Raw genomic sequence first — 26,347 nt, 5'->3', positions numbered from 1 at the left:
TTTTTATATTTATATTTGTATTAAATTTATACAACATGCAATGCCAACCTTACAAATTTCACATTCAAACGTTCCTTCTTGCTTTTCATACCCTTCTCGGTTTGCTGTGCTTGTATGTATCATAGTTTTTGTTTCTGGAAAAATAAATAATCGTTCTGGTAATCTGTTGAAGTACAATGTATATCCTTTACTCTCAATCCGTGTTTGCTTTTTTGTAGTCAGTCTGGGAATTAGATAAATTTATATATGCTCACTATTATTCTGTGGTTTTTAGAGTCCTCGAATAAAAGTGTGGCGAATTGTTTAATATTTGCATTGACGCAACAGTGTGCACTAGGTTAACGTTTGTTTACTATTTAAAACTTGATATTTAGTTGGTTTGCCGTAATTACATTTTAGAGGATTACAAAGAAGACGTTAGATGTACTGCTTAGATATTTCCTATTAACGTAGAGGTATGTAAATATAATTAATATGTATACTTTTTCAATAATAATAATAACTAGCTGTTTCCCGCGGCTTCGCACGCGTCTCTTAAGCTTTGCCCGTATATTTCTTTGCCTTCAAATAGTGTTTGGATATTTTAATATACGTAACTACTACTGTGTTGTAATTGCAGTTTATAATGTGCAGGCGCTTTGATAACTTTTATATCTTGCAGTACAGCCTGGTGGTTAGTTACATCAATGGGCATTGCGTATAAACCTTCTACATAGAAAAATACAAATTTTCATAGTGATCGGTCCAATAGTTTCTGAGTCTATAAAGGACAAACACACAAACATTCATTTTTATATATTATGATTGCAGAAACAGTTTAAACAAAATTTGTCGTTTCTCTTAAGCTTACTCTATGCTTTAAAAACTATAAGTGTAAAGAAATTTATATATAAATATATTTTTTGTCGCATTATATATGTTTACAAAGAACAGCTGATTAAAAATTTGAAAAGACTCTTTCACTTAATAACATATGTTTGCTGCAATGCATTTCTTACGGGTATTTCTGTAACCAGTGGGGCGGAATCCTGAATCGGGAAAGGGATAAAAAGTATCATATAACCTTCTACAGATCAAGACGAACAAATTAAAAAAAAAATTAGGCGAATCCGTCCAGCCGTTTGTGAGTGATGCTGTTACACACGAACAGTTTCATTTTTTATATATATAGATAATAATACACCATTCTGTAGACTTGTATCGAGGTAGGTTTTTGGTAAGTAATTTTGTAAACTAGAAACTCAGTCAAATAGCATTCAAATAATTTTACTAAAGCCAGAGATGATAAAAGTCAAAGGTGCTACCCGTGACGTTTCTATAGTTTTTGTTCGTATTAGCATAGTAGTCCAATACTTAATATTAAATGTTCGCTGAATACCCAAATATAAGTTTAACCACTAAGGATCAACTTTCCAAACAGTAGGACACAACGTGTGTGTAGGCTATACAAGAAGCAATTATTGCCAAAAATTGTATTTTTGTTCAATAAGCACAACGGTGTAGGAAATAATAACAAATCCATGTGAACGTTTAATTTCTATCTAAAGGCATAGGACAATATTTTAAAATTGTGGAGTAAATGGTTTAGGGTTGGGTGTAGTGCATAAGAGTATTGCCACAAATTTCAAGAATTTCCCATTTACAATAAAAACAACATTATTATCCTACACATAGGCAAAAAATTACTCTTTACCGTATTAAGAAACGTTCAATAAAAGGTTTAAAATACGTTAAAAAAATATGTCGTTGGACCAAAATTTATAAAAATGTATTACAAGTATTACCCAAAATGGGGATGATTTAAAACCTCTGGGTACATAAGTTGTTTTTTCGACTAAGTATAGCCATATTTTCAGCCAAATGTCTACATAAAATCAACGAAAGTGCCAATGAAGCCCAATATGTCTCGATTAGAGTCTTTTAACAGGATCTGATGAAAATAGCTGAAAACCTTACCACTTGTAGACATTAATATCGAAAATAATGTATACATATTAATGGAAAAATAATGGTTATCATGCATTCAGTGTTAGGGTGGTGAAAACATTATCCTTATATTGTTAGTACTATAATAAAACTCACGAGTAAAATAAAATGTCCTATGTTTTATTTTTTCAATTATATGCATTATTATTAGTATAAATAACTTGTATTTAACTTTTCCAAGATAATTAAAATTCTTGTTTAATGTGATTTTTATGAGTTTAAACATAGAATTTACTGTTTATTGCCATATCATCAACAATACCAAAATAAGTAATACATATTTTTCACATTTTTACTAAAAATTTAAAGATTAACTACATATGGAAGAAATTCTTCTATTACAATAACTTAAAAATATCTTAAACATTGTGATTGTAATAGTCGTTATAAGATATCTACTTTTTATTGTCGAGTGCGGTTGTAATTTTTCAAATTTTATTAATAATAAGGTTTTAGTTATTACTAATTTTGTCAACGGAAACTGTCCGTAATAAATAGGATTATGTTTTATTATTCAAATAATGTAACATATTTGTTTTATACAATTCTTTGGTTAACAGTTTTTTCTTTAAAATATAAACAACATTTGAATTTGCTTCAATAATGTAGACATTGAAGTAACGTAGCCTACGTCTTAGTAGGTCCTGGCCTCATATTATATTGCTGCTGTGCCTGCAGAGGAAGATGTACAATTTATGTGCAGTAAAGTACTGCGGATATAGCGTGTTCATGTATTCAGGCGTTACCATTATAGTTAAACCATTACTTTATTTCGTACCTTAATACGTCGTATGAGTTTTGTAAATTCCCTTTTGGTGTGTTTATATATGTCCAACAACTTTAAATTTGAATAACAGATAAACATTTCGAAGGTTATAGATTGTGTAATGTTATGATCATGTGTAAAGTTCATATACTCGAACGATATGAAGATGACTAATCTGTTATTGTTCATGTAGAATATAAGTCCTAGAACTGGTGGATGGGAGTGTGTGGAATAATGCAGGTTTTCCATATATCCATACCCAACCTCAGAAATCTGTGTAAATTTACCAGCCAAGCAGTTTTATAGCATTGGATTTCTTTTAGTTGTACAAGTATTTCTTGCGTTAGGTTTAGTATCTCGCCAACACGGATATCAAATAAATCAATATTTTGGTGTGTCGTTTTTTAAACATTAGAATTTTTTAATTGGTCGTATTTCTAGCATCGCGAGTTTTGTGAATTTTATGTTGTGTTGATACAGTGACTGTGCTTTGAACAAATTGATGTCAAATTCACAATTGTATTCTGCCTTACTTTGTTCTGTCTTAAATGTTTTGTTTTTTCTTCCTTGTTGTGTTTTTTTCTAGTGTTACAAGATACACTACTGCATTAATTATATTATCAAAAGTACATTTAAATCCATCCCAGTGAAAACTAGTCATAATATTTTAAACAAATTTTATTTATACTGTTATAACGCTTTATTAATCTGTTAACAGCTCTTTTATCTTTACATTTATGTATTCTAAACTTTTTTAATAACCACTAGTTTTCCTATTTTTTAACATAACGTAAGCTCATTTATAAACTAATTACGCAGTTGAAAAGTATAAAAATAAATCATGAACTCACGAAGAAGCACAATTTTAGATTGAACGTTATTGTGTGATTTATACTTCTATACGGCATTAATGCTACAATAAAATTGACAAAACACAGGGAGTGGTTCTTTTAAACCAATATTTATGTATTTACTAGCTGTATCCCGCGGCTTCGCACGCTTTTCGTAAGCTTTGCCCGTGTATGTGCACTTCTGGTTCAATTGAATTATATTTCCAGTGCCAATGTCGAGTTTGCCTTGTTGCCACGATCAAGAGAATCTGTGTATGTTTATAGCCATCATACACTTACATGTAATTTATTATAAAGTGGTCTAATACTCAAACTTTAAGTTCAATCAGAAATTTATCTTCAAGACAAATATACATCATAACTTCAATATAGTGTTTGGTTATTTAATATACATAACTGTCTCGTAATTGCAGTTTTTAGTGTGCAGGCGCTTTGAAAACTTGTATCTTTTGCAGCACTGCCTGGTGGCGAATTACATCAATGGGCATAGTATATAAACCTTCTCTGTGGAAAAATACATATACATACAAATTTTCATAATGGTCGGTTAAATAGTTTACGATTCCATAAAGGACAAACACACAAACATTCATTTTTATATATATAGATTAAACTAATTTATTTAATATTAATTAATATCAGTTGCGTATATTTACTGGTTGTCTTGCTAACGTTACATTACTAGAAAATGTATTATTACAAAATATGAATTGAAAATTATTCTTTGGATTTACAGAAGGTTAGTTATACTTTTATAGTTCAGATATCTAGATTAATTGTTAATAATTGTCATCAATTCCTGTAAAGTAAAAGAATTAATTTTGTTTCAGGAGTAGATGTCTCGAACACCAGGAGTTTTCAGGTAAAACGGCATGTATTAATCTTTCTTCCTAAGAAAATAAAAAAATAATGCATTTGTTTGTTCATTACTTCATTCTATAATAATTGTTATATGCTATTAAATGCTAGTCCTTAGACAAGAGACCCATATACCACACATTATGCTTTATTGCTAACCCAAAAGTAACCCAGGTAGTTTTTTAGGAGACCAGCAGGGATGCATCAATAAATGCAGTCGAATGCTATAAACAGGGACTCTGCATTGCAGTCGACTCTATGGAGACCACAACTGCATTCCTTTATATTCCGTGCCCCTTCTCACACACGCTGACTACAATGATGAAATTACTCTGTGGGTGCGTACACAACACTGTCTCATACGTTTTGTTTGGATATAAAGTTTTGTTAGGAAAAAGGTCTATTATTTGTGGTTTGTAGTTTTATATATTGTGTTCAGAGAATCGCTAGTGTATTTTTTCTGCAAGGAAAACTGTTTTGTAAATTATATACAACTGTGCTCAACAAGTAAAGGAATTGTTATCTTTAAATATTTGCATCAATTCAATTAAATTCAACTATTATAATATAGGATGTCATTGAAAAGTCTATTTAATCCTGTGCTTGTAAAATATGTAAAATATGTTTTACGTTTTATCCATTTCATTAATACAAGAAAGTGTATTTTAAATTCATAAAAAGAGTTTATTTATTGTGTAACCTTTCTGAACTAACTACTAATGTAAATATTATAAAGGTGTGGGCATTTAAATTGATTACTAATGGAAAAGTCCCATCCACCCGTGACATTTGACTAACTTGCGTCATGTCAGAACTTGAACTCTGAATGCTTCTTAATGCCCAATCTTTGCATGGCTTGTTTGATCAATTATAACTTCAGTCTCTAAAGCTCCAGTTTAATGTTTGTAATTCAAATGAACTCACTCATACAGGATGACTCGTAACTTTCATTTCTCCATGAACTGTTTTAGATAGATAAATATAACTTAGGGTCTGCTGTTTAATCGGTTTGGTAAAGAAAGTGAAAGAACTTCTAACAAATTGTTTCATAATTAAAGAAATGATAAAAAATAAATACTTCTTTTTGAATCTGTCGCCTAGCTGAAGAATATGGTTTAATTGAAAGTAAACTATATTAAATTACTTTTTAATAAATATGCGCTTCCTTTGCTTAAAAATATAATTTTTTCATACTTGTAAATCGTTTACTTTTTCTATTTTCCCAGTGCGTAAGTAGAACATTATTATCACCATATTAAAAAAAATTTAATGTAGAATCAAACTTAAGAAGTATAGTTTTGTTAAAAAAGTACATCAGATAATAGAGTTTCCCACACTTTAATTATTTTTGTTTCCACCTAAAATTTCTCAAACTACATGTTTAAAATTTATTTACTTGTTAACATAAAAATTAAAATATGTAAAACTTAAAAAATGTCCACACTTTTAATTGAAAATAAACGTAAGGTATTAAAAATACTACCAACGTTATGATTTTATCATACTCTTTGAAAATAACTATTTTATCAGCTCTCTTTTTTGCATATCTTTTTTTAGACAGTAAATATTTTTTGTATTGTCTAAAATTAAAAAAAATAACTAGTCTAAAAATAGCTAAAATTATCGATCCTCAAAGAATAAAATCTTTTTTATTTTATAAACGTTAATTATTTTACGATTTTTTAAAATTTTATTAACAAGATGTAGTGCCTTCCAAAATGTCTGGGACACTGTATTCAAAAACAGAGTTCCAGTTATTTGTTTTTGAATCCCTATTGTATTTGCAATTTAGATGAGTAACCTCTCTTCCCATTATTTTTATTGCCAACTACTCTTTGACCTTATTCTTTATCATGTTTGAGACTTCCCACATGGAACATTCAGTCTTAAATATACATTCGATAAACTTTCCTTGTAAAATAAGCTAAATACTTACAAACTTAGAAACTTCGCATGCAACCTCTGCAAAGCCTGGTACTCGACGTGTGGTGTAGTTTACTCCTACTTACTGTTAATTTAGGCTGTTGAAAATTCATACATTTAGTAATGAATATTAAAAGTAGTTTGACATGTGTTTTATTTTTCGTGTCACTCCGAAGACCAGCATTTGAGTAGACCGCGTCACGCCACGTGGATAATGAGCTGCCACGGCATTGTCACTCTGGTCACGTCGATCCCAACACTTGCGACAAAATGGCGGCTAATTTACCTTCTCTTTCATGTAACCTTTGTTACAAGTTCTCCTGGTCCCACTGATAACGTTTGGTAACCTTCGATACCGTTGTGACTAGTCTCTTATAGACAGTTCTAATTTTACCAAACAGTGTTGGTAAAAGTCCACTGACAACTGTGACGTAATGAGGATTCTAAAGCAGAATGTTATCTGAACAAATGCTTAAGAAGCACAATTTCGACAATGTGATTATTATGACAGTGGCCACCCTGTTGTGCAGAGTAGACTAGCAGCTACTGCAATGATAGTGCGTGGGCGAGGAGGAGGGTTGACCGCAGGCACAAGAACATAAAAGCGACTCTAATGGCTCTCCACAAAATTGGCTCTTTGTAAGCCTATGTTTTGTTGAGTTCTTCGGCCTCTGGTTATCATCCTGCTTTCTCCGAGAGAACGCGTGTAGTTCCAGCTTTGGTGCGTAACTTACGAAGTATATTACTCTGTTTCAATTATAGTATGAGCGAGTTTCGATTAATAACAATTTATGTTAGAGATGTAGCCTCTAAAAGTGTTTTATAATAATACCATAATATTAATAAACTTTTATCACTTTTAAACATTTATTTTACGTACGATGTACATTTCGGAATCATTGATTCAATCTTAAAATAAATGTTTAAAAGTGATAAAAGTTTATTAATATTATGTTATTAATAACAATTTAATTGTATTATAAACTGTCATAATTCACAGTACAAATGCAAGTTGTTCATAATAAGTTTCTAAGGTAATTAATTAACATTATTATATTCTTACATTTTATAAAATGGGGAAAAATAAGTGGATAGTAATTATTTTCCCAAAATTAATTTCTAAATCATGATAACTATACGTTCAAATTGCAGTCTATTTGATTGAAACATTCATTTAGTTTCCGTGCATGATTTTCCACGCAGTATGAATTTTAATATTTTAAATATAAATTTTTGTTCTACAAACCTGTACACCGGAGTATAGGTGAATCCGATAAAGCGCGTTGCAAGTCTTACCTCCCAAACTAACTATGTAACGTGATAGAATATCATATGTTTGTACTCAGTTTGCTTACAAATCAATGTAAAATATTAGAACTTTATTTTCACATTTAATTTTTAACCCCGGAATCAATAAGCCTTTTCACTGGGCCTCTAGCAAAATTGATAATACGGACGATAAATTAACATATTTAACGTTGTTTTCTAAACAACAAACAATGTACTGCGCTCCATCTATAGTGTTTCAGTGATAACTTTATACTAAATTTCTGAGGGATTCTAACGGCTTCACTAAAGTATGATGCAGTAGTCACAACCTTACAACTGTGGTTGCGCATCACTTTAAGCATCCTACAGTAAAAATGAATGAGAAGCAACGCGCTGTCAGCTACAACACCAATAAGTCTGGAGCACGTCTGCCCCTTCCTCCCCCCCCTGCTGCCATTAATGAGTGGTCCTTAAATATAAAAGATAAAACGCACTTAACCGAAAGCAATCTCAGACCTTTGAATTATAAATCTCAAATATACGTTTTTATTTCAGACATTTGAAGTATTGCGTAAGCTTTTTAAACAACATTACGTCTCTCTTTCTGTTGATGATATTATATTTCGTGATCGAGTCATTCCTCGCAAAAAAAACAAAAACTAAACATGATACCCACTATCAATTTTTTTAAACTGAATTTTTGTAAATTTAAGGGAAGAATGGCCTTTAAATCTTATATAATGAATGAAAATTATTGAAACGTAAAAACTAAGTTTAGCTGTAAAACTAAGTACTGATAATATACAATAATGCAACGGAATATAAAAGAACATCACACTGAAGGACAGATAAACGGCATACAGACGGACTTTAAACTTTTTCGCCTTAAAATCAATACATTTTTTCTAGAACAAGAGGAACCTATATATTATCAAGTTTGATGTCTCCAAGCCCTTTCTGTTAAGAGTTATCGCACAGACGGACAGAAAGACCTTTGACCTTAAGTCCGTTAGGCTCCTTCCTTGAACCAAGAGGAACTCACGTAGCTCAGTTTCTAGATTCTAGGGGGTTTATGTAAAGAGTAATCACTTAACCGGACGATAATCTATACTATTACAAAAAGGCGATGTAGATATTATTTTGTTTATAAAAGTTATAAAATGGCGGCTAGCGGTTAAACGGCACATTTCTCGACATATATTTATAGGACATTTTTTGCTTGAATGATGATAAATACCATCTCCCGCAGAATTGGTGACACCATTTTGTGAATACCCAATAGATTTATATATATATATATATATATATATATATATATATATATATATATAAAACTTCAATTAACATTGAATCACAAAAAGTACTTGTTCCGCCAGGCCTCGGAACCCGGATCTCTCACTTATGTTATGTCCCTCATCTCATGTTACCACTGCACCACAGAGCCCTCACTCTTTACGATTCAGATATATTGTACTTGGCCGTGTCTGTCACATCTGCGTTGAAATAACCAAACTAACATATGGTCGGAAGACCAAGTACCTGTCAAATGACTTTTATTTAAATAAAGTAAACTTGTATTTGTATGGCGATAGCCGAATTTAATTTCAATAAACATTGAATCAAAAAAAGTATACATACATATATATTATCTATTACAGTGTTCACGCTCATATCTAACAAGCAAGAATGGGGGCACATTGGAGACAACAAATACGGGTGCCAGATTCATCCCTACCTCGTTTCCTCCAAAGATGTTAAAACTTAACCTTATCCTTTCTTTCAACAGTTTATATAAGGTACTGCTGTTGGTAATAAGTACGTCCTACATCTAACGCACCGATACAAGGTATCAGTTATGTATAATGTAATGTATCTTACAGTTAATTATATAAAATACACATATTCTATAAATAATTTTACTTACAAACTCCTGAACTTATTTAAGAAAATAAGTAAATAATCACTACTTCTAAATGAGATTCTACGCTTTAGGACACAATACATCAGGCGACTGATCTTACAGGTAGTTTCTTATAATTGGACAGATCTAAACGTAAATTTACTTAGAATATTATACAGGTTATATATTATTCATTTCACTACGACAGTTATATATAAAAAATTTACTAATTCACATCTACAAAAATGCTAATATAATATTACCAGAAATTGTGCACTCTTACCAAACAAGATATTCAGAACATGTTGGTATTAATGTAATTAGATTAGATAAATCCTTTTCAAAAACTAATTCTTACTATATTTCACATATTCTATTTAGACACATATGTAACAAATTTCAGCATTTAATTTTATTTGAATCAGGTAGTATTACAAAATTTAAATATAATGTCACAGAACTATTGTTACTAATTGGAGTCCAAGGATCCGAGACTTTCATTCACTCAGACTTGGGACCAACCTGAGGAGGGACCCCTCCTCGTCCCCCGGCGCTCGTCATATCGTATGTGGTCTTAATTCTTTTTGTCTAATACAATATTATCTCTTATCTCCTTCATCACACAACTACATTTCTACATTTTATGCCTTAAAACACACCGACACGTAACAGTAACACTTTTTTTTCGACATCTAGATAACATACACTTTTTAGTACAACTCTAGCCTACGCACAGGCTGCTTGCCCATGTAGGCTAATTTCCATTTAGAATATATATTAATATGTAATAAATAGTTTATTTAAATTATATAAATAATATTATCCAAATACTATACTTAAAATTAAATTGTTTTATTTGATCGCCACTTAGTAAGTATAGTAAAAGGGTAATTTACTATTTATCAAATGTAAATAAATGTAATATCTATGTGTATATGTTTTTGGAAATAAAAAATGTTTCTATTTCTATTATTTCTATTTTATTCCAAGATTTACATGAACACGGTATTAGACAAGTGGGTGTCCTAAGTTTATAATGTTAGATCAAAATCTACTGGGAGCTGCATTAGTGAAGAATATTTTATAAAAATTGAAATGACGGTTTATGTATGCGGGCTCATTCTAAAAGCTAGACATGATTTGAAAATAATTTTTCGTTCAGTTAATTACGCAATTTATAGAGTCAAACAGGATAATACATGATACGACATGCAGAAACCGGAAAATACGAAATAACGTGTTTGTTCGCTGGTTTAAAAAATGAAGTCGTTAGTTTCAAAACGTGACGAACACGGCGCGTGTTTGTTAGAGCTTGTTTGTTCGGTTTTCTATTGATGCCATAAGTTTTAATAAACAACAATAGTAGTAAATAACAATAGTTGCGGTGTGAATTAATAACTGACGCGAATTCCTCTCTTTAGAATGCTGACGTATTTGTGGTGACACGAACCAACATTATGAACCTCTTGTACCAACGGTATGAACTCCCTTTTGAAAAGCTAAAAATGTTTTTACTAGAATTGATTCGTATTTATTAAATTGGTTCGTATTTTATAAAAACGTACTTTAGAAAATATTGTTGCACTTTTTGTTCGTCTGATCGTACTGATGTACAAAACTTTTTTACAAGGTGAATGCATCGCAGCTGGACATAAGGCAGATCTATATTTATTCGGTGGCCATCCTGTTGCTTTAAATTTAGGGACATAAAATATAATTTAATTCCTAGAATACCACTGTTGCGGAACATTTTATTCCTAAATTAGATTGTGTGTGGAGTGCAGTCTCTAGTTCGTTATACCTTTCCCACATAAAAAAATGTTGAAATGAATTTTCCTTGAAATGTGTTTAAATGACCACAATTTCTAAATAATTCGTATTCAAATTACGTTAGTGTGATTTTACAGATATACTTCATTGTATGTATAGAATTATTAGCCATTTTGTTCCTTATAGTCTCTAATTAATTTCTTTCTTTATTAACATTTAGGTTACATATAGAACTGAGAATTGGCTTTTTTCATTTTGTTTGTTTCCAAGATTTTGTATTATCTAGATCAGAGACAATATTTAAAGCAATTATTATTGCTAGATATTGAATTCTTATAACACAGTAGTCTCACAATAATTGAGTAAAACAAGTGAAGATTATTAAATTACAGTGATAGAACTTAATTATTTTAAGAGTGTCCAGCGCAGTAATAAAGTTAATTAATGAGATAGATGTTGAGCGGGAAGGAGAGGGATGTTGAGTGTGAGAGGGGGAAGAGAGAGACGCTAAAATAAATAAAATAGAAATTAAATGCAGTACAATTGCACTTCACCAGAGCTGAGTTTAGCGAGCGGGGGTAGAGGAACTTTATAAACCCCACGAGGCAGTAAATACCGATGTAAGGCGAGATAGAAATACAAAGTGTGTAAGAAAATGTACAAGTCTTGGGTTATTCACTGGGATATTTATGTTTGTTCAGTTGGCACACCTGATGCTGTTCTGTTTTCCAGAAGTTACAATACAGTATATCGCATATTTAAAAATGTTTAGATATATTATTTGTTCATGTTTAGAACCCATGTACAACCAGTACATTCCCGTCTTCATTTTAAATTTGAATAGGTTAAATATTCTTTATAAGTTACATCATAGAAGAAATACATTTTCTGCACAGAAAAGCGAAACAAGGCGCATATTATTGTTAGTACTATCATTATATACGTTAATTATATACTTACCTATATACATATTATTTAATTCTATGAAAATAATCGTACATAATTATGTTAACTGTAATGAACATATAAATGTGTACTCATACTAGCAACTACAATTTTTTTTAAGTTCAAGTAAATAAGTTTTTTGTATAAGTTGTAAAATTTTATTGTTGAACCTGAATGAAAATGAGAGAAGAGATATAAGAGTTGGATCTTAACTATAATTTTAGCTTAGACTTGATAAATTCGTTAGAATAATTACGCATTCAAAGAAATGCATATAGTTTAACTCATTTCAATAACAATAACAAAATTAAGGACGAATGTTTTTGCTTGCGCGGTAATACTAGTTTAGAATAATTACGTATTCAAAGAAATGCATATAGTTTAACTCATTTCAATAACAATAACAAAATTAAGGACGAATGTTTTTGCTTGCGCGGTAATACTAGTTTAGAATAATTACGTATTCAAAGAAATGCATATAGTTTAACTCATTTCAATAACAATAACAAAATTAAGGACGGATGTTTTTGCTTGCGCGGTAATACTAGTTGAGAATAATTACGTATTCAAAGAAATGCATATAGTTTAACTCATTTCAATAACAATAACAAAATTAAGGACGAATGTTTTTGCTTGCGCGGTAATACTAGTTTAGAATAATTACGTATTCAAAGAAATGCATATAGTTTAATTCATTTCAATAACAATAACAAAATTAAGGACGAATGTTTTTACTTGCGCGGTAATACTAGTTTAGAATAATTACGTATTCAAAGAAATGCATATAGTTTAACTCATTTCAATAACAATAACAAAATTAAGGACGGATGTTTTTGCTTGCGCGGTAATACTAGTTTAGAATAATTACGTATTCAAAGAAATGCATATAGTTTAACTCATTTCAATAACAATAACAAAATTAAGGACGAATGTTTTTGCTTGCGCGGTAATACTAGTTTAGAATAATTACGTATTCAAAGAAATGCATATAGTTTATCTCATTTCAATAACAATAACAAAATTAAGGACGAATGTTTTTACTTGCGCGGTAATACTAGTTTAGAATAATTACGTATTCAAAGAAATGCATATAGTTTAACTCATTTCAATAACAATAACAAAATTAAGGACGGATGTTTTTGCTTGCGCGGTAATACTAGTTGAGAATAATTACGTATTCAAAGAAATGCATATAGTTTAACTCATTTCAATAACAATAACAAAATTAAGGACGGATGTTTTTGCTTGCGCGGTAATACTAGTTGAGAATAATTACGTATTCAAAGAAATGCATATAGTTTAACTCATTTCAATAACAATAACAAAATTAAGGACGAATGTTTTTGCTTGCGCGGTAATACTAGTTGAGAATAATTACGTATTCAAAGAAATGCATATAGTTTAACTCATTTCAATAACAATAACAAAATTAAGGACGAATGTTTTTACTTGCGCGGTAATACTAGTTCAGAATAATTACGTATTCAAAGAAATGCATATAGTTTAACTCATTTCAATAACAATAACAAAATTAAGGACGAATGTTTTTATTGCGCGGTAATACGAGATTATTAAAAGGGACAATGTGCTGGACGTTTTGACTTAATAAAAATGAATCTCTCCGTACTTTAAACTGGAAAGAGTTCAGCAGTGAGATCTAAAGTTTGTTCAATTAATAAAGAGGAAGAATGGTATCTCGCCTCAGCCAGCAGTGGACTCAAGTTAAATTACTTTCTTGTCCGATTGTCTTCTGTACGCTTTTGTTAGTTTAAGCCAAATCTTATCGACTCCTATTATTTTGTTGAAGTTGAAGGATATAGATTGATTATTACTGATAAAGCATTATAATTCAAAATATGCAAAGACTCTACAAGATTGAAAATAAACTGTAAAGCGGTTTCCACATTTAAAAAGTAAATTTCAATATTACAAATATGCTTTCTATTTAAGGGTTATACATTATTATTACAATACTCTTTTATAAAATTAAGGATATTATGATCCCCTAAAACTAAAAATCCATTTCGAAAAGATTGTTCATTTTGATATAGACGTATCAAGACTTCAACTAATTATTCAACATTGGAAGATCTTCTCAAAACTATAATTATATATAGACATATGTTAATAGAATACCTGCATAATGTATAAACGGTTATATTATATCTGCTTTGGAATTGAGGTCATTTGGAAGTAGTGCATTAATGTATATATACATTTACTTGTAAAGGTTATAATTTTATGACATTTTGTAACGACATCTTAAAATACAAAAATAAAACTATTCATTGTCAAAGGAAAATGTTACAAACAATTTACAATTTTCAAACAAAGTAAAACATTTTTGAAAGCAATTGAATGCGGTCTTATACCAAAGTAATTTTTCTTCTGAATCTTAAAATGCACTTAAGCTTTGGATAAGTTTTAAGTGTTCACTGAAGCTTGGAAATTAAATGATACGAAAACTATGTGGTGCAAACTTAAATGTTCTCTAACAAAATTAACTTAATATATTTTCCTACTCATTCTAGATTGTAAGATTATGTTTCAGATTGCAAAAATATCTTCACTAAAGTATTTGTTCAGAACTAAAACGTAACAGCATCATCAAACCGGGATTTTAGTATAGGCTTCTGTAGTGTTTCAGATTGAAAAAATATCTCCACTAAAGTATTTGCTCAGAACTAAAACGTAACAGCATCATCAAACCGGGATTTTAGTATAGGATTCTGTAGTGTTTTGTATTGCAAAAATATCTCCACTAAAGTATTTGCTCAGAACTAAAACGTAACAGCATCATCAAACCGGGATTTTAGTATAGGCTTCTGTACTGTTTCAGATTGCAAAAATATTTCCACTAAAGTATTTGCTCAGAACTGAAACGTAACGGCATCATCAAACCGGGATTTTAGTATAGGCTTCTGTACTGTTTCAGATTGCAAAAATATCTTCACTAAAGTATTTGTTCAGAACTAAAACGTAACAGCATCATCAAACCGGGATTTTAGTATAGGCTTCTGTAGTGTTTCAGATTGAAAAAATATCTCCACTAAAGTATTTGCTCAGAACTGAAACGTAACAGCATCATCAAACCGGGATTTTAGTATAGGCTTCTGTACTGTTTCAGATTGCAAAAATAAAGTATTTGTATGTTTTTTACTGTGTAATCAAAGGTTTAAATAACCCATGTTACGAATCGTATTACTTTAGTCTCATCTAAGAATAAAAACAGTTTGGAAACTCTGATTCACGAGTAGTTCTCCCGTGGTAACAACCTGTAAATTGGCACCTTATTTAGTGTCGGTTCTCTGGTGGTTGATCCAATGTTTGGATGTCACGTAGCATGGAAAAAACGTTATGCTGATACACATTGTATTACCTGCAACATTGTATACTAGGTGTATAACACGCATCAGTTGTGTAACACTTCAAAGTGTTACATTTACTGACAGCATTGAAACGCGCGTTACGAATTCCATGAAGTGACAAAAGTATCTTACATGTTTTACAGTAACACCATGGACTAATAATATGAGTTAAAAGTTAAACCCAGTGGATATAAATATTAAAGAATATTATACACTCAACTTATCTGGTTCACTTGAAACTTAAGTACAGTTTCCCTAAAGTTGAATCTGTGCACGTCCGGATTTTGTCGCGTTTCATGCAAATCCTGAGTGCCAGCTGTTGACTTTCCAACTCCTTGCTGTTCTTGCCTAATCTTGTATTAGGCATAATGTGTGTTCGCCTTTTCAACAAGCAAACTAGTTATGGAAATCGGGCACTAAAGATCAAAACTCACCTTAAGTTTAAGGATGGTTCAAAAGTTTGCAGCCGAATAGTATATATATATATAAATAAAAATCCATTTAACCAATTATCTATTCGCCTTCTGTGTACTTTATTTACACAGTTTTGTTCGAAATGCGGACAAATTTAATCTGCTTCTTGGCGATATAACAAATCTATTGTTGCCCAAAAATGAAAAAAAGTGTTTTAACTCCATTTTTTTTACATTTGACATTGATTTTCCCAAAATTACTTAACTTACAGTACCTAGTTTATTCTATTAATCCAAAAGGAGCGGTTGCATTCGCTCATTAATCTACCTTACCAGAATTTCAGGAAGATCTCGTTTTACATGATGAGATGAAATCCGGGCGAAATCTTGCTAGCCGTAACTCGCTAACGAAGCATTTCCGGACTCATATTTATATAATTCTTTTTTATTATTTTTACATGTAGAATGAGCTCTCACAGTTTCTGCATATCTTCGTAAATCACCTTGAATACATTTCATAATTACTATTATGTTTTACTTGTAGCCAATTAAAAAATAATGTTTAAATCTTTTTTCACAATAAATTGTACCTAAATGTGAACAGCGAAGGTCTGGAAAACCAAATAAGGACGCGTCCACTTTAAATATTAATAAAAAATTTGAATATTAAAGATGAGAACTTGTAAAATTGTTTGGAAAAAGTATAAATGTTAAAGTCTTTGTGACTCATGCTTCAATATAGATAAAAACAAATTATACACTCGAATTACACTGACAGGTAAATTATATACTCCGTAACCCTTACACCTACAGAACTTTAGTGAGAACCAAGTATTAAGGAATGAGCGGAATTTTAAAATAACGACTTAATAGACTTAATAATTGACGACACTTAATTAAGAAGTTCGGTTTAAACTTTTTACAGAGATATTATTGAAAGCTCTGGTAATTGTATTATAAACTATTTTAATAGGAAATGCCGTTAAAGTTTTACATCTTTTTTCGTTTTAAGTTTTTCCGAACAACATTATTTGAAAATAGCCAACAAAAATATTTTATTCAAAAAGCCATTTAAGTAATCTCAACAAATTTGAGTAATTTTAGAGAGAAGGGATAATATCAATTTGTTTTTCGAAAAACACTTTCGTATTAACGTATGTAAAGTGCTTTTGAATTATTTAAATGGTATACATTTCTGTGTCCAGAAAATGCCTAACGGGCTTAAGGAAGGTTTTGTCAAAATATATGGGATCTCTCATAGGCTGTTTTGAAGGAAATTGTGAATGAGGGAATTATGCAGCAGATGAGATGAAAAAATGCAAGCAGTGCAGAAACGCTAAATTCCTCTCTCTGACCTGAAGTCGGGATTTATATCTTATTAAATCCCAGTCATTGGAAATATATGGGATTTATATCAACACAATTTATATCTCCTACATATCAACACAATCATCTTTAGCAATAACTTCGATTAAATCTTGAGTTTTAGTTTGAAAACCCAGTAATAATAACCTTCAGCGACATGCGATATTGTACACTTTTATGTAAAAAAATAAGGACCCACAGTTAATGCGTCAATCGGTAGAATATAGTAAAAATAATATTTTTACCCCTAATATAACATTATAGATGAAAAATGTAAAGTTAATATAAATAATGCATTAATAAATAAATCTAAATGACAGTAATATATGTATTAAAATCTAACATTAAAAAACTGTATCTATTTTATTAACGAAATTTTGAAATAATATATTTGAAGAAATAGCATTTTTTTAATAGTAAAACTAGGATATACAGATCTTAAGGAGGGAACTTTACTACACATAGGATACTATTGAATTTAGCTTTTATCTGAATTTGAGCTGCAGAAATTGGGTTGAGGAGTTTAGAAAGTGACTTTGCCACTAAACTTGGGAACTGTGGAATGCTGTGTCTACTACACGCGAGCTCGAGAGAGAATGCTGGTTAACCTCTGACATTCCATCGTTGAACAACTCCTCCAAGCTGTTATATGCGATTGCAGTAGTATCTTTAAATATTTAAAATATTTTCTCAATTTTAAGCTTGTACAGTAAAATGTTTAATATACCTTTTTGCGTATACTCGAACAATAGTATTGAATTCAAATGGTTTGATTGTTAATTACATTAATCTTTGTGTGACAGAATTAAGATTTTATCGATTTTACCTGCAGATATTCTTTAGATTAAAGTACAGAAATGACTTGGCTAGTAAAGGCATTGCTCCAGTATAGGAGCGTATAGTGCGGCACCCAAATTGTTTATAGTGATGACACTGTCAAATTTGAAAGTATGAAAAGATAAACAGGATCTTAAAAATTTTTAATTACTATATGATACAATGCTGGAACAAAACGTTTTCAGAATTGGTATCTGTTCCCTTCGTCAAGTGTCAAACCCTAAAACGTAAGATAATACTGACTGATAGCAACTGCATATCTAGCTTACTACAGGTGAAAAGCTATAATGGATGATTCGCGTACCACATTTTGTAAGTGAAGACTGCTAGTCTAAGGGTGGTATTATGATTGGGCACCTGAATAAGAGGACAAATTCTGCATTCCGAAACGTTGTATTTCAATTTGGAATTATATAAAAATACGTATTCCAGTTGGCTTTTAAAATCATCTATGGTCCATGGTAAATGAAGAAATGACGCCAAATGTTCTCATCGTTATAAATTTTAAAAGGGATTGTAAAAAAAGCTACCACTGGCATAGTTTATTAACGAAGAAAATTAAATGCATTTTGTCCTTTGAAATACAGGATATATATCGTGGAAATACTGAAAAATGTCTCAAAGTCCTTGTACAATGAGACATATTTTATAGTAATAAACGTAATAATACTAAGCACTCATCTCCAAAGTCCAAATTTATTAATTCTTTAAGCTCAAATAAATGTGAAACCAGAGATATTTTGAATGTTTCAAACTATAAAACATTTGCAAGGTGTTATATTTTCTAGGAAGGTTGAAGAAAGTACCCAAGAAGGTCGAGGTATGAGGTGTCAAGTGTTCCAGTGACGTCAGCTGTTTGATGGTGATGATGTTGTCAGTTTAACAGCCAACAGCCACTTGTCGGTTTATAAGCACTTACCGACCGCGTTACGCTGATCTTTATGTGAGCGAGCGGGTGACAGCTTCATATCGACGACCGCTCGCTTCTGCTTTGTTTGTTGAGATATTTCGATAACCGACAACTTCTTAGTGCCTCTATTTTTCGTTGGGGGTTTAAATTGACCTTAATGTTGGGTGCGCTTGAGTTGACACTAAATATGCCTGAGTATTTCACTTCAAGACTTTATTTTGTACGGGTACAAAATTCACTATATTGTTAAACAGTTTCCATGAAACTTGAGCCAATAAATTATTATAACGGAATTTATCTCCACATGTTACGCATTAAACGAATGACTTTGTGTTAATTAATGTAATAATACGTTTTTTATCAATTTTATTAAGTTTGTTATAAAAACAAATTCATCTCAATGTTAATTATAATATTATGATTTATTTGCTGTGGTTGTTACATAAAGTAAAAATATAGCCTACACAGTATAAATATTTTAGAATAATAGCGATGATTTTACAGAATTCTTTTATGTTGCACGAAGAAAAATAACAAAATATAATGCTCAATATTCCTTACATCATGAGAATTTACAGGCTTGTTAGAAAGTATGACAATACAAAACCAAAATTATAATTAATCTTACAGTTTTTAATACATAGTAAAACCGAATCGGTTTTAACATGCCTTAATAATGGGTTATTGTAATTTAAAGTCATAATATTGGAAATGCTTGGAAAAAGATTTTGACCTCTCATTCAAAAATGTTTAGAGATAGAAAAGTATTTTTTCAAATCAAATCAAATCAAATATTTTTTTTATTGCGAAGACAATATTTACATTGTATATGGCAAACGTCATGGGGTTTTTTTAAAATTTCTAACATTCATACAACAATACACACCTCACACATACAATTTTGCAGTTACGCCTCTTTCATCCATCGCCAATGCTACCCACTTAGTACAGCGGAGTCAGTCTTCTAATTGGGCGGTCTCCCAGTCGAATGCCAAAAAACTCACCTGCATTATAGAATGCTTGTGACACCAATAGGCGTTTAAGGCGAGTCTTTAACGCCTTAGGCGTTGGGGCATCTTTTAATTGAATTGGGCAGTCTGTTGAGGAAATGAACACCCGCCTGCGAGGGCAGGCGCTCATAAACCACCGTTCTGTGTCTCCCAGTTCGGTAGTTAGCACTCCCACGTGTCTCATACATGTGTATGTCTCGGCCTCTGGTTAAGGCACATTTTACTCATACAAAAAAAAAGTTGTTTCCAAAATGTAGAGGCACGGCAGAGTCAACAGCTGCAATTTCTTGAAAGCTTCCCTGCACGACTCTCTAAATTTGATTTTGGCGATTATTCGAATTGCTTTTTTTTGAAGTCTGAATACTCTTTGAAACTGTGTGTTTGCGCAAGCTCCCCAAAGGACCACACCGTAAGACAGATGGGGGTAAATCAGTCCATAATACGCCGTAATCAGTACCTGACTCGGGCAGTATTTGGCTAAAGATCTCAGAACAAAAATTCCAGAGCAGACTTTGGCGCAAAACATAGTCAATATGCTCATTCCAAGTCAGCCCTCGATCAAGGTGCATTCCTAGGAATTTTTGAAGAGCTGACTTCTTCCAGTGTGGAGTCATCTAACAAAATGGCAGGCCCACACTGGTTGCCTGCGGTGCGCAAGGCAAAAATTCAAAACGTGGTTTTTGAAGAGTTTGTTGTAAGATTGAGGCTGTGAAAGTATTGAAACACAGTTGTTGATATCAACATAAGCCTGTTGTTCCAACACTTCACTTGATGTTGCATTGAAAAAGAGAGTCGTATCATCGGCAAACTGCACTAATTTTCCATGCAGAAGCGATGATTTAAGATCATTGACGTAAAGCAGGAAAAGCACAGGACTGAGGATGGATCCCTGTGGGACTCCGTAACTCAGTTTCTATTTGTTTGGACGACTTGCTAGATATCTGAACAAACTTGGGATATGTGAGTTAAAAACGAACAAAGCCATTTAAGAGAGGCACGCCTCGAATACCGTGGGACTCAAGTTTGTCAAGCAGCGTACCGTGGTCAAACGCAGTCGAATGCTTTGGACAGGTCTAAGAACACACTCATTGAGTGGTTACGACATTCAATCCCCTCTACAATCATATCGACAAGACTCACGACTGCGTCTGTTGTCGATTTGCCCTTCCTGAATCCAAATTGTTCACTTGAGAGCTGATTGCATTTGTCCAAAAACCGAAGCAATTCTTATAAGAAAAAGCTTTTCAAAAATTTTGCTCAGCACTGGCAAAATTGAGACAGGCCGGTAGTTAGTGATTGAAGTTGGGTCGTCCTTCTTGAAAATTGGAACAACTTTAGCAATTTTCAGGAGAGAGGGGAACACTCTGTTTGGAATGAATAGTTTACCAATTGAGTTAAAGGTCTCACCTAAATGCTTTTGCAGCATTTTTTTATGAGCCACGGGGACCATTAGATTGAGGTCATTTGATTTTTTGGCTGGGAGCTGCTGAATAATTCGGTGAAGCTCATCCTCAACGACAGGAGCCAACGCCATTGACGATGTGGGGCTCTGTCTTCGCGAGGGGCGTACTTGGGGTTCAGATGGCCGAGGACCCTGCCCACCAGCAACGGATGCGAAAAATCCATTGAACTGATTGGCAATCTCTGTTTCGTCCCTCCACAAGCCTATCCCCAATTTTAATTTTAATTTCTTTGTGAGCTTTTGTTTTATTGTTAATGATGCCCAAATTGTTTTTGAAAACGTTTTTGGAAGAGAGAATGGATTTTGAGACATCATATGCTTTTGCGGCTTGAATCACTTTCCTGTATATTTTTTTATAATTTTTGAAAAAAATTTTGAATCGTTTCGCTTGAAGTATTTTTATAAACTTCGGAGAAGAATTTTAGTTTCTCTCTAGAAACTAAAATACCCGTTGTGATCCAGTTGTTTTTTTTTTATTTGTGTGCAAACATTGATCGTTTTTTTGTAGGGCAGCAGATGTTAATGTGGAAATTTAGAGTGTCGTTAAACAATTTAAAATTGCTGCTCTACAGGTTGAAATGAATTTAGAAAATCCCATCTTTCGTTAGAAAGGGAAATGTTGAGGTGAGCAATGTTTTCTGGCCTTATGTCTCTTATACTGTTTGTTTAATTTTGGGCTCCCTTTTGAATTGTACCCCACTAATGATGGCTTTCTTGGCCATAGTGGTCTGAAATAGCTGTATTCACCACAGACACTGCGACACTTGGGTGGTTGGTTATGATGTTGTCGATAGCCGATTTTGTTGTAGCCGTCACTCTCGTCGGAGTTTTGACTAGCAACTCCAGGTCAAATGACCTAAGTAAATCGACTTAATCGAATTGTGGAATGGTGAGTATTATCCAAGGCGTCTATGTTGAGATCCCCCATCACGACAAATTCTTGACGTTGTTTAGTCAGGCATGTCAATAATTTTTCGAATTTAGAAAAAAAGATGTCTTCATTACCACTGGGAGACCTATAAATTCCGATCACGAGTAATTTTGATTGTGTCGTTTTTGAAGTTTTGATCCCGACTGCTTCAAAATCTTTTTCGGTTGATTGTTGGATCGGAAAAGGTGTAGATAACAGATTTTGTTTAAGAAAAATAGCAACTCCTCCTCCTTTGGAGTGGTTCGACAAAACGCGGAAGCCAATTTGTAATTTGGGATTTTGCACAGTGCGATGTTCTCCATGTTGAAACCACTTTCGGTTACTACAAGCAGATCAGTTTTTCAGATCCTCGCACATAAGTTGAATTTTGGTCCAGTTTGTTGGTTGCAAATTGAGGAATTTTGATGAAGCAGTCTGAATTCAGTTTGTTTTTGAGTGTTTGTTTGTTTTAATTGAGTTTTGTTAGTCAATTTTGTCCGCTGTTTCCAAGTGGGGGTCCCTAAAAAAAACAGCATTTGGAGATGAAGATCTTACTGCATCTGCGTAGCCTGTCGTGGGGTAGTGTCCAAGGTGTAGTCGGACTGGGTGGCACACAGGGAACCGCAGTGTCAGCAGTCAACCCCGGCGGCAGTGTCGGCGGAGACCGCGGCTCCGCGGTGGCGATGCTCGGAGACCCAGCTGGGGCAGCAGATGACGGCAGAGGCAAAGACGGTGGCGGCTGTGTCCGGCCCACAGAGACGGAGCTTGCCCTCCTCAACCCATCCACCACAAGTCGAGCCAGTAGCCGCTTCCCTCCCATTGTCCAGATGCTGCCCAATGGCGAGTTGAAGTGCCGCCTCCCGATGGTGTTGAAGTCCAGCAATACGGATCCTTCACATCTGGTACACAACTCCCTGATGTAGTGGTTGACCAGGTTAGTCTGCTTGTTTATGGGGGTGGTCGGTGGAGAGGTCGTGGCGATATGGCACCGTCGACACCACGACCTTCGCTGTGGAGGTGCGCACGATGATCTGCTGCTCCAGGTGCTGAAAGATTGGAGATGATTCGCCGGCTCCGACGTCATTCGCTCCGGCAATGAGGACACAGCAGCTTCCGGAAGAGGGGACTGCCCGCCCTCAACCACACCCAACAGGCCGGCCCCAGGCTTGCACACCCCGAACACACTCGTCTTCGCGGTGACGAGGGACTGGACAAGTCCCAGCCAAAGAGCGAACATGGCTATCCCCCCCTCGACAGTCAACTGTTGAGAAGACCACTGGCGTAACAGATGGTCTCGGTGTTGCGTGTTTTCTGCTTGGGTTGCTTTTTTTGTCGTTTTTGTTTATTTTTATTTTGTTCATGCTTTTTTATGTTAGATTTTTTTAAAGTAGTTATTTTAGGAGTGATGGTTTCAATTACTTCCGCGGTTTTACTCAATATGTCATATTTGTTTTGTATTTTTATTGTTTGATTCTTTTTATTCCTGCAAACAGTCCATTGAGTGGAATTTTCCTCTTTCGCCTCTTTACAAGTGCAACTGCTTTTTCCCGATTTCAGTACTTCGATTCTCCGCTTCCAACACTTCGATGGTGGGTTTTGAGGCTATTTACAAGGTCGCGAGCCTCAGTGCACTGTTTGTTTTTGCATTCGGATGACCGCTGCTCGCCGGGTTCAATCGGTACAGTTTCAGCTTCGGAAGATGAAGTTGAGGGTGTCTCATTCCGCGAGGGATTCACAACGAACAGTTCATCAGTAAACTGTAGCAGGCGCCTATCCGACTCAATCGTATGGTCCAATACGTCATGCAACTGCTTGCGGAGTTCGGCTACCTGAGTCTTCAGAGAGGAGTTCTCCGCTTGTATCTCAGTCAAACAAGTTGATTTAGGCGTATAGGGTGAGGGCCGTCTAGTAATGAGGATTCCACATTACTTGTAGTCGGAGTCGCGGGCTGAGTCGGCGTGACAACAGCGTTACTAGGAGCAGCAGCAGACGAAGGTGTGGACGCCGCGGAAGTGTGAGGCGAGAAGTTTCGCAGGTCGCAGACGACAGTGAAACACTGTGAAGAGGAACACTGCTAGGTTGTGGAGCAGGTCGCTGGAGATAAAGTGGACGAGGAAGTTGACTGCGCGTGGGGCCGGAGATTTCATTCTGTCGCATCGTGACGGCATGCGCTCCTGTGTGTTTCTCATTAACAATTGACAGTCGAGTCAAATTTGCATCCGTTTTATATAGACGCACCACAGTTCTTGCCAGTCAGACAGCGCCAGTTTATATCTCCTGATTTTAAAGTTCTTTGCTGCCTATATTTGAAATCTTTAAATAAAATGCATGGTTTGCCCGCGGTTGTTTTTTACAACTGTAAAGTCCATTTTTCACAATTAAAAGTTTAAAATACTAAAACAATTTCTTAATAAATTAATATTAATGTCAATGCTTATTCAATAATAAAGCTATAATTTAACTAAAATATAAAATAAAAATTATTTACAATATTTACAAAAAGATCTATTAGTAGCAAAAATATAACTGATGGAAGCGAGATTTGAACCTAGGATCTTCGACTCCAGAATATTGTACGCTACCGATTACCCCCAGCAGAGCTGATAAGTAAGCTTATCACTCGTGTCTGATAAAGTGCGGCGCTCCGTGATAACGTCAAATAGGGTATTGCAATAGACACGTCAGTCCTTGTTAGTTAATTGTTTGGTTATCTTTGTAGTTCGTGTCTACTTACAGTATAAAATTTGCCTGTTTCTAATTTACTAAAACGTACGGCCAGGTCAACTAAATCTGTCACGTCCAAGACATTAATCACGAATTGGATAAAAACCGTTTAAAATTAAATTTTATCACGGAACGATATAACCCACTGTTTGTAGTGTAGGACCAGGCCTACCAACCCATATAAAACATTTACTCTTCAACGACTTACAAAACTAGGTCGTTTAAAAGACATAATATAACAAACCTAACAATATTCCTGCCCACGTGTAAGGCATGGCTATTAAAGCTTGTAAAAATGTATTACATTGGGTCAAATTTTTAAAATTATTATTATTACCTTAGGTATTCGTTTTAAACGAAATTCATTATTCATGAAATTCTGCGGACATATTTCGTTCTCTTGAGGAATATCGGGCAATGCGTATAAACGGCATGGATCACTGATTTGTCAGTTACATTCTGTGGACATATCTAGTCCTGAGGAATATAGGGCTATGCGTGCGCTCCGCATGGATCACTGATTTGTCAGTTACATTCTGCGGACATATCTAGTCCTGAGGAATATAGGGCTATGCGTGCGCTCCGCATAGATCACTGATTTGTCAGTTACATTCTGCGGACATATCTAGTCCTGAGGAATATAGGGCTATGCGTGCGCTCCGCATGGATCACTGATTTGTCAGTTACATTCTGCGGACATACTATCTAGTCCTGAGGAATATAGGGCTATGCGTGCGCTCCGCATGGATCACTGATTTGTCAGCTACATTCTGCGGACATATCTAGTCCTGAGGAATATAGGGCTATGCGTGCGCTCCGCATGGATCACTGATTTGTCAGCTACATTCTGCGGACATATCTAGTCCTGAGGAATATAGGGCTATGCGTGCGCTCCGCTTGGATCACTGATTTGTCAGCTACATTCTGCGGACATATCTAGTCCTGAGGAATATAGGGCTATGCGTGCGCTCCGCATGGATCACTGATTTGTCAGTTACACGTGCGTTCCGCATGGATCACTGATTTGTCAGCTACATTCTGCGCACATATCAAGTCCTGAGGAATATAGAGCAATACGTG

General features: G+C 33.7%; 1 protein-coding gene across 1 annotated transcript in view; it reads left to right on the top strand.

Annotated features, from left to right (window-relative positions):
- The first annotated feature begins 4,435 nt into the window (after positions 1-4,435).
- Positions 4,436-26,347, top strand: part of LOC124365021 — a 520,456-nt gene continuing 498,544 nt past the window's right edge. The window contains exon 1 of the mRNA XM_046820907.1: positions 4,436-4,465. The gene's annotated coding sequence lies outside the window, so the exon portion shown is untranslated. The remainder of the gene's footprint in view (positions 4,466-26,347) is intronic.

This window comes from Homalodisca vitripennis, chromosome 6, assembly GCF_021130785.1.
Source record: "Homalodisca vitripennis isolate AUS2020 chromosome 6, UT_GWSS_2.1, whole genome shotgun sequence".
Lineage (NCBI taxonomy): Eukaryota > Metazoa > Arthropoda > Insecta > Hemiptera > Cicadellidae > Homalodisca > Homalodisca vitripennis.
Note: the sequence above shows the minus strand (reverse complement) of the source record. Positions and strands in the feature narration are given on the sequence as shown.